This window comes from Macrobrachium rosenbergii, chromosome 9 (assembly GCF_040412425.1).
Source record: "Macrobrachium rosenbergii isolate ZJJX-2024 chromosome 9, ASM4041242v1, whole genome shotgun sequence".
Lineage (NCBI taxonomy): Eukaryota > Metazoa > Arthropoda > Malacostraca > Decapoda > Palaemonidae > Macrobrachium > Macrobrachium rosenbergii.
In genome coordinates, this window is record NC_089749.1 from 27,104,461 (window position 1) to 27,114,375 (window position 9,915).

Consider the following 9,915-nt stretch of genomic DNA (forward strand, 5'->3'; position numbering starts at 1 on the left):
TGAAGATGCCAAAAACTTTGTACAGAACTGTATAGTTTGTAATCAACATAAAAGTGATGTAAATCTTGAAGCTCCACTTGGAAAATATCCATCAGAATTAAATCCATTTCAAGTAGTCACAAAGGACTTTTTAGTCTTCTTAGACTATTTAAGTAGATATGCAGAAATAGTACCAGTAAGAAATAGAGATGCAGCTACAGTAGCGGAAGCTCTTAAATCTAGAATTATCATAAGACATTCATGTCCACAAGTTCTTCTTTCTGACAATGCTGCTGAGTTTCCTAGTGATCTTTTAAAGAAAAAATGTTAATTTTAGGAAATAAATAAGCGTCAAATAACAGCTTATGAACCAAGTTCTAATGGAGCAGTAGAACGAACTAATAGTAAAATAAAGAATATCCTGAAAACTTTAGTGAGCCCATGGACAGAAGATTGGGACTTAGCATTAGAAGATGGACAATTCACATTGAATAATACTGTAAATGAGAGAATAGGAGACTCCCCACACTTTTTGCTATATGGTTATCAGTAAAGAATGCCTAACACATTATTGGACGATGCAACACCACCCAGATATACTTATAACTATGATGACTATGTTGCGTGGAAGACCAGACGTACTTACGAGACAATCATGAAAACACGGGAAAAATTAAAAGGGGTTCATAACACTAATGCCAAATATTATAATAGAAGTACCATTAAACCAGACATTAAAGTAGGTACTCAAATTAATGTACAAAATCATGTTCTAGAAGGACCAAATGTAAAGGTATCTCCCAAGTTTACTGGACCATATAGAGTTGTAGAAGTGTTAAGATTAAACAAATATATATAGAGTAATCAATGAAAGTGATCTAAAGGAAAAAATAGTTCACTGGAATCATGTAAAAATAGTAAAAACAGATCCATGGTCCACTGAAGTTGTAGAAAACCTGAGGGATGAAAATGCTGGAGATAATGTTGTAAATAAACATATAAGATATAATCTGCAAAACAGACAGAGTTAAGTATACCTTAGTTTAACCAGACCACTGAGCTGATTAACAGCTCTCCTAAGGCTGACCCGAAGGATTAGACTTATTTTACGTGGCAAAGAACCAATTGGTTACCTAGCAACGGGACCTACAGCTTATTGTGGAATCCGAACCACATTATACCGAGAAATGAATTTCTAACACCAGAAATAAATTCCTCTAATTCTTCATTGGCCGACCGGAGAACCGAATGCGGGCCTAGGAGAGTGCTGGGCGAGTATGATATCGATCCACCCAATGAAGAACTATATATAAATGTATATAATGTATATGGTAAAATTATCATAAATGTAATGTATGTAGAGAAACCTATATACATATATATATATATATATATATATATATATATATATATATATATATATATATATATATATATATATATATATATATATATATATATACATACAAAGAAAATCTATTCTTACAGATGCAAAAATGCGGCTCATCATAATAATAGTCCTGTTTGGACTCATTTCTTCAGAAGTGGAAGTAAGAAAGGGATCATTGTTGAAGAAACATGGAAATGTAAAAGTGATTAAAGACTTAGGCATAATAAATATCGACATATCATCAGTGTTACGTAATGACAAAAAGTTAAGGGACATTCAAAAAAATATTGGAACAATTCTGCAGAGGGGTTTTAACAACAGTCTTACTTCCTTATTAGAAGACCTAAATGCGGAAATAAAATTACTGTACAACCCGATCAAAGAGATCCCTCCTACCCTTTACTCGAACTGCTTTGAACACATTATTTGGAGTTGCCACTGAATCGACTGTGGAACACGAAAAAGAAAGAATAGAGCGGTTAGAAAGTGGGCCGCAACCAGAGGAACAGTGATAAATAAAGTAATTAGTGCACAGGACCAAAATACAGAGCAAATAGAAAAACTAGTTTGATAAACAACGTAAATGAAAATGTAACAAGGGAACTGAATAAGTTAGAAAATGAACAGTTCTTAAACACGTTTGCTCTGGAAAGTGAGGTAATTCTACAGGAACACAAAAACACACTGAATGCCATTTTGTTGGCTTATAAAGGTATTTTGAGCCCAACACTCATTACTCCTAGAGAACTTGAAGATATAATTACGTTTTGTATCAAGGAAAAGCATTTGCAACCAATTGTAGATGATGTATTTATGTATTATAATTTAATAAGTGTCAAAATACTTTATGATAAAACTATTTTAATTGCACCTTTCAATACTAGGATCACAAACACATTAATTACACTGTACCCGTTTCCCATGATGGTAAATAAGGGCACAATCAAGCATTTTGCATTAGAAGAACACGCTCTACTGTTATCATTCTCCACAGAGAAACAATTTGACGATTGTATTCTGTTAAGAGAACAAGAATATATATGTAATTTTGATAATTTGCATAACAACACCAATGCATATCCATGTATTCAAGAGATTGTGTTAACTCAAAACCAAGAGAAAGATTTATGTACAACAAATTATCAACAGTTTTGAAGCCCTCATAATAGATCAGGAAATTTTTGTCTTTTCGATAGATACAGTGGTAGCTAAAGTTAAATGTCACAACATTACTGCAGAGGTAAAATTTGAAAATGTCAAATCTTTTACAACATCACGTCAGTTAGTTATAGCAAACCAGTTGTATTATGAACCACATCTTTTCACAACATATACAATTAACAAACATGTGCCACATAAGAATTACTGTTACCAAATAGCGGAATTTAAGCTGTCTCAGTTAGAATTAAAGAAACTTGACAATTTGAACTATGTTGATGGATATTTCTACTATAAAGAAACTGTCTCCCCAGTTTTATCATTGTTAAATCTAATGTTAATAGTGGTATTTACTGTTTTATCCATAATTATAGTGAGGAATCTTGTGATCAGAAAAATACTAGAGATTTTGACAGAATTAAGGGGAAACAATAATTGATAGCTGATGTTAACATCATGTATACAGTATATTAACATTGTTTGACATGCAAATGAGGTATTGTACTTGCAGTTGAAATGTTTAATATTTGATTTTAACTTAGAGTGATCATTTAATACACATATATCTTTTACTCCAAAGTTGGAGAAACAATTTTTGTTGTGTCATTTTATTACAAGTTTGATTTTTAATGTTGTATCCATTTTATTATGATTATCTAAACATTGAAGACAATGTTGGAACGTGACCGAGTGATGTAATGATAACTAAAAATTCTGAATATTCTATGTGTTAATTAAAAAAACAAAAGAGAAAGAGAGAGAAACCTTCCACTGATAGACATTGTGTTTTGGCTATATCGAGGTGACAGGGCCAGAACTCGGGAACGCTTAGTTGACCTGGAAATCATAAAAGATTTGTAAACCACAACGAAAGCGAAACCTGAGTTGTGATTACAAAAGCCAAACTCGGATATGCGTTATGATTATGTCGTGGTTACGAAGCTATTTTGACTGTACTTAATCGAGTTGAAAATCACGTGGAATTCGTAACAAAACACGTGGTGATCTTAGTTGGATAAACAGCCACGGAAACCATAATTTCCGATGGCGTCAAAGCACCTCCTTTTGAAGGCGGTGCAATTTCCAAAAATCCACCCAAAATGGGCTGTCTTTTGATTAGCCTAACCAATTAAGCATCTACAAAAGAGGGACTGAAGCAAGGTTTCTGCCTTCGATGGGTGGGACAATTAACTTCCAAAAATCCTTATCAAGTCGAGTTCTGAGGGAGAGAAGCAGAGAGAAGGAACAGGAGAGCAGCTACAAAGAGAGAAGGTAGCAGAGAGCATCAGAGAAGACAGCAAGGAAGCAGAAGAAGAAAGGCTCACTTTTGAAACTCCTGTAATCTTGAGCTGCATTTCATTTTTGTAAAACTACTGTAACTTTTATTATTGTGTTAATGAAGTAAAGAAAACGAAATAGCGTCTTCTTAAAGCCTCCTGGGAGTACTACTCTACTACATAACAAAGCCAGAACGATAAGCAACTATATAAAAAAAAAATAATCTTCTTAACTTGGCAACAAATAGCAAACATAATAGAAAGAAAGAGTAATAAAGGAACATTACACACACACACACACATATATATATATATTTATGACCCTACACAAGGCCAATTAGGGTCATAATCTCTTACTGCATCTGTTTTGAGAACAGCATCATATCATCTTACATCCCCAAGAATCTCCGGTAGCAATTGGCCAGCCTTGGGTCAGCACATTCTTTCTCTCTCATCGACTCCTCTCACTGAATCTATCCTCAAACAAAGGCCTACTGGAATGAAACGCCGAGATACAAAACTAGACTTTATTTGCCAAATTTAACAAAAGTATTTCAGCAAAAGCTACGGTCATGAAAGGGAATGACTCACACCACCTAAAAATGGAAATCATAACTAAAGGAAATTCTGATTCACAATCAATTGAATTAATAATTCTAGACCAACCAATACTAGTGACTAACACCCTGGTCATCAAATAAAATAAACAGGTCATAATTATCCTAGACCAAAATAAATGTCATATAGTATGTAAAAGAAAACCACTTCCAAAATATTCGTCCTCCCAGGACAAACCCAGAATTCCTGTTAAAAGAAACATATCATATATTAAAACCTGAAATGGTGTTTAAAGAAATCAACATTCAAAAAGGAAAAATGCTCAATGGAGAACAGAACATGAAAATGCATAATGAAGAAATCACACCCAGCCGCAAATTGAAGTCCATAGCCATTGTATGTTCCTCTCATAATATACTATTAGAGAGTGCACACATATATGTACTCACTTAATAACCCCTCCCCGGAAGCGTGATGACACCGGTTCAATGTTCGAAGGATCACAACGCTTCCATCAATCTGTCACATGATCAGAAGGCACGAATGAACGCGTCAGATACCCGCTGTATCTAACTGTTGAAACCTCCAATGCCAACATAAATGCACCTGCACCAAATATGCCTTTCATAGGCCAGCACATAGTTCGTCAAAAGACTTAATAGGAGCTCGGCCCACCAACCCCTGGGCAACCCTGCCCAGGTACAAAAAAATATAACAAAAGTTCAGTAAGGGCCAGCTCCAAAATTCATAGCAAACCATATGCACTAGATAAGAAAGTTACTTGTCCCGTATGCACGATTGTTATTCCAATAAACAGTTCATTGTAGAACGCATCACTTCACATCTTGCATTCTTGATGATCTAAATATTCTGGACGGCTTACAACTGTATGAGCCCATGCTTCTCTTCACATCTTGAATTCTTGACGATCGAACTACCCTGAACGGCTTGCGGCAGCACAAGCCCATGTTGAATGCGGCGCCCACGAATCCTTTATGCCAAACACATGTCTCCCAGCAACAACGGCGACTTGTAGACGTCCTGCCCAACATCTCTCCAAAAACCCATGGATCCTCTCATGAAGGAGCAGGCATAGAAACCTGCAGGCATAATGTACACGGCCCCCATATCCAACTTGCATCAGGTGAGGCTCATAGAAGTCATTCCATAAGGCACTGCTGCGAGGAAGTGGTGTATAACGTAAGTTGGTCACGCCAACAATCAACCCAAAAGGTACCTAGTCTCCTCACTATCCCATACTATTACTGAACCATTAAAACCACTAAGGAAAGGTCGTGTGATAAAACTATGAAATAATTCCAAGTTACTAACTGGAGTTTCCACAGTCAACCCCCTATCAGGTACACTATCTTTAAGATGTTACCCATACAAATTCTTCCCAGTAAAAATTACATGAGAACCATACAGATATACTGAATGCATTTAGATCGATTCCAAACATCCGAGAGGCAAAATATCTCCCAAAATCCCCCTTAAAAGCAGCAGCCACTCCCTGAACCTGAGTTTGAAATTCCGATGACACATTCCGCTTCTTTTCTCAGTATTCAACAAGGAAGTTTGACAGGAAGACAAAGCTGCCGTAACATCTAAATCTTCCCCCCCCCCCCCAACCTGTCAACTTCTGACCAATAACCCATTTCAAGAAGTCCTTAAAAGTCTCAAAACCTTTCCGTAATTACTCATAACTATCCCGCAAAGTTAGCAAAGTTTTGGTCTAACAAATTCCGGGCCACTGATCCGCAGTGCCTTTAAGAACATAGCAGAAAAAACAGCAGTCTCAATTTTAAATGGATGGTTAGAATAAAAAGGAAAATTTGAACTTTCTATCAGATCCATGTACTAACACGTCTAAAAAGGGCAATTTTCCGTCTTTTTCAATCTAAAGGGTGAACTTTATGGAGGGTACTAGCGCATTTAATCTACTCACAAAGTTGTTTACGTTCCTTTTCACTGGCCATGAACAAAAGATGTCATCCACATATCGTGCCCATATCACACCTCTTGGCAATAAGTTCGGTAAATATTTTCTCTTGAAAAACTCCATATATGAAGAAGTGTCTGTCTGAACAAGTGTAAAAACCTCTTAAATATTTAATCCTGTTTTGGCAGTTCTACTAATTCTTCAATTGTGTTGGATTCCAGGTACATATGTTTCCTTTATAATCCCCATCTGTCATTTATATGAGCTTTCTTTGTAAACATACTTTTATATTTCTTCAGTCTGCTAAGTAAAGGAATAGTGTCGAAAGGCCTCGCAGCACTCCAGTGTTTCCGTTTCCTTCGTGGATTTTATCTTTATTTATATATATATATATATATATATATATATATATATATATATATATATATATATATATATAAAGGTAATAAAGCTTCAGAATCTATGCATATGTATGTGTATATATATATATATATATATATATATATATATATATATATATATATATATATAAAGAGGTAATAAAACTTCAGGATCTGAACTAATGGCAAACCCACGGTAAACTCCCTTTAGAAGACTTTAGAAGACTTCAGTTCCAATAACGAGCAGCGATAAACATCCGGGTATGGTCAGGCAACAATACGTTCCAATAATGTTATGATTGGCCTTCTGTCAACCAATTCACTCTAACGCCATAAAAGATAAGATTTTCATGTGAGAGAGAGAGAGAAAGAGAGAGAGAGAGAGAGGGAGAAAGAGAGAGAGTATTTCGACCCTTCTACTCCACAACACTTGGTGTGATTCCTTCCCATTTGATGAAAATTTAGAAGTTGTATTTGCCTCATGAAGAATCAAGATTACAAGCAAGTGTAGAGAAGGAGATCTACAGACAATCATCACACATTTTTGCAAAACTTGAAAGACACTCGAGGACTTCTTGTCTATCATGAGAGCAAGAAGAAGAAGAAGAAGAAGAAGAAGAAAAAGAAAAAGAATCAGTCTGATTATAGCGACTGGGCCATTAGCCAAGTAACGTAGCGCACCGAAGCCTTCAGAGGAGATGCATTTAATTGATGCTCTCTTTGCAACAGGAATTTCCACCAGAATTTTAAAGCTTTTGCTTGCATCAAGGAAAGATCTTTTGCGAATATTTTTCTTTTACTTCCCACATTCACTCAGAATCCTAGAGTAAACACTGCTTACTTTCACTTGCCTACTACGTAACTCTCTTTAGTTGCGTCTACAGTACAGTAAACATGTCACAAACATGCACCTGCAACTTATCAAATACATATCTCTAACAGGTTGAAAACAAGTTGACGACAGTAAGCGAAGAACGAATCTTCAGCAAATGCTTGATAATTGTAAGAAGGTCTGGTTGAAAGACCAGTCAGTTGCAGACTTGTATGCTGCGTGTTTGTGATGCGTGACTGATATGTTGTCAATATGTTTGTGACAAGTTTTACTGCAATGTGGACAAATCCATTAGGGGCAAACAGTTAATGTCCATACCTCTAGAAAAACCAAAGGCTGTAGATCTACAGTAGGTGAAGAACTAAGCTATACCGAGTCTTGCTTCATAAAATAGTCACAAGATGCTATGTGTCAAAGAAACATGGCACTCACTGCGATAACCCCTCCAAGACATGACCATATCAATTGTGTTACTTAGCTTCACCACCCGAATGACCAACCCTGAACCAAACATGTTAATATTATGTGGATTCATTACTGGTTACCATCCAAGCACTGACCAAACCAAATTTTGGTTGACCTATGATAGTACAAAATTTAATATCCTTCAAACCAAAATCAAACCAAAAGATTATGAAGAACCTCCAAAGGACACGGGACAAGCATCGAGGCTAATCTCCTTCATCCACTGTGATCCTTCCTTCATTGGGTCAGAGCTCTCTATCTCCCTCATTCCCTCATACACATAAAGACTAATCTCTCTCTCTCTCTCTCTCTCTCTCTCTCTCTCTCTCTCTCTCTCTCTCTCTCTCTCTCTGTGTGTGTGTGTGTGTGTGTGTGCGCGCACCATTCCGTCCTAATACAATTAATGAGCCTCTACGAAATATTAAAACAATGTTAACATTAGGCACCGAATTCCTTTCACGGAAGAAAAACTGCAAAAATTTCAGGACTTTCAAGTTATTGCACTACCCAAAATTCGAGCAAATATATTCTTTGATGAGCAACAAAGACTGGAAAATACATCATTGCCCTTGCATTATTTGTGTTCATTATCTTACAATTCTATATATATTCCATTTTACACTAACTGCGCATAGCAGGAAAGACATTTTACTAAGCTTATGCCCTGTTCAGAACCTTTTCTCCTGGGTACAATGGCTTCATTACGCGTCTTATTGATTTATTTTATATTACAGTAATATTCTCTCGGCGCTTTTGAGACGGTAGGCTTTCCTCTCTTCAACATGTTATAAACAAGTCATTAACACGTTGGAAACTTCCAGTCAGTTTCACGAATTTCGGAATGGACTGAGTACACAAAATTAAAATTAAAAAAATTTTATAGACGATAAAAACAAACGGAATAAAAGAAATGAGAATTCCCAACCAGGGAAAATGTTCATTACAAATCCCACCAAAGAAGAATCGCTTTTGGACACAATAACAGTAAATATTTTAGCATCTTTCGGGAGCACTGACCAGAGAGCTACTGGTAAAACAGAGAGAAGGTCGAGCTATAAGAGTAAAGAGACAGCGATATAATAATAATGATAATAATAAAATAATAATAATTATGGTTATAAAAATAATAATAAAATCATTTCGACATGGGACTGCCTTTATATGGCAAATATAGTGAGAAAAGTGATGAACTCCTAAGGAGGCAGGATGCAACCCGGAACCCCACACACCCTCCCTTTGTTGGCCGAGTCGGTTGAGCTTCAGACTGTCACTCGATGGGCCGGAGTTCAACTCCCGCGGCCGGCTGATGAAGAGTTAGAGGAAATTATTTCTGGTGATAGAAATTCATTTCTCGCTATAATGTGGTTCGGATTCCACAATAAGCTGTAGGTCCCGTTGCTAAGTAACCAATTGGTTCTTAGCCACGTAAAATAAGTCTAATCCTTCGGGCCAGCCCTAGGAGAGCTGTCAATCAGCTCAGTGCTCTGGTAAAACTAAGGTATACTTAACCATAAATACCACCCAGTCGAAAAGGGTGACTGTGATAGACAAAAAAAAAAAATACTAATAAAACAATATATTCTCAACTCACGAAATTTTTTAGCATAGAAGGCAGACTCCTGGGATCTCACCTGGTGAGAAAATAAAAAAGTGAAATTAATGGCTTTAAATAAAAACATATGAAGATATTGTCGTAGAAAGCTGTGGCTCTCTCACTCTCTCTCATAGTGAAGTTACTGCAACCTCAATTGCTGTGCAAACCTATAATACATATATACACACATATACATATATATAATATATACACATATATGTAATATATGTATATATTAAGTCTTGGACGACTTTGAAGAACTATGTGCTGGCCTGACAGTAGCACTTCCGCTGCAGGTGCATTTGTGTCTACATTGGAGGTTTGAACAGTTGGATACAGT

The 9,915-nt window shown here is 36.2% G+C and overlaps 1 long non-coding RNA gene across 1 annotated transcript in view; it reads right to left on the bottom strand.

The window, feature by feature from the left end:
* Window positions 1–9,699, bottom strand: part of LOC136841643 (uncharacterized) — a 31,830-nt gene extending 22,131 nt beyond the window's left edge. The window contains exon 1 of the long non-coding RNA XR_010854052.1: window positions 9,573–9,699. This is a non-coding gene — a long non-coding RNA (uncharacterized lncRNA). The remainder of the gene's footprint in view (window positions 1–9,572) is intronic.
* Window positions 9,700–9,915: the final 216 nt, after the last annotated feature.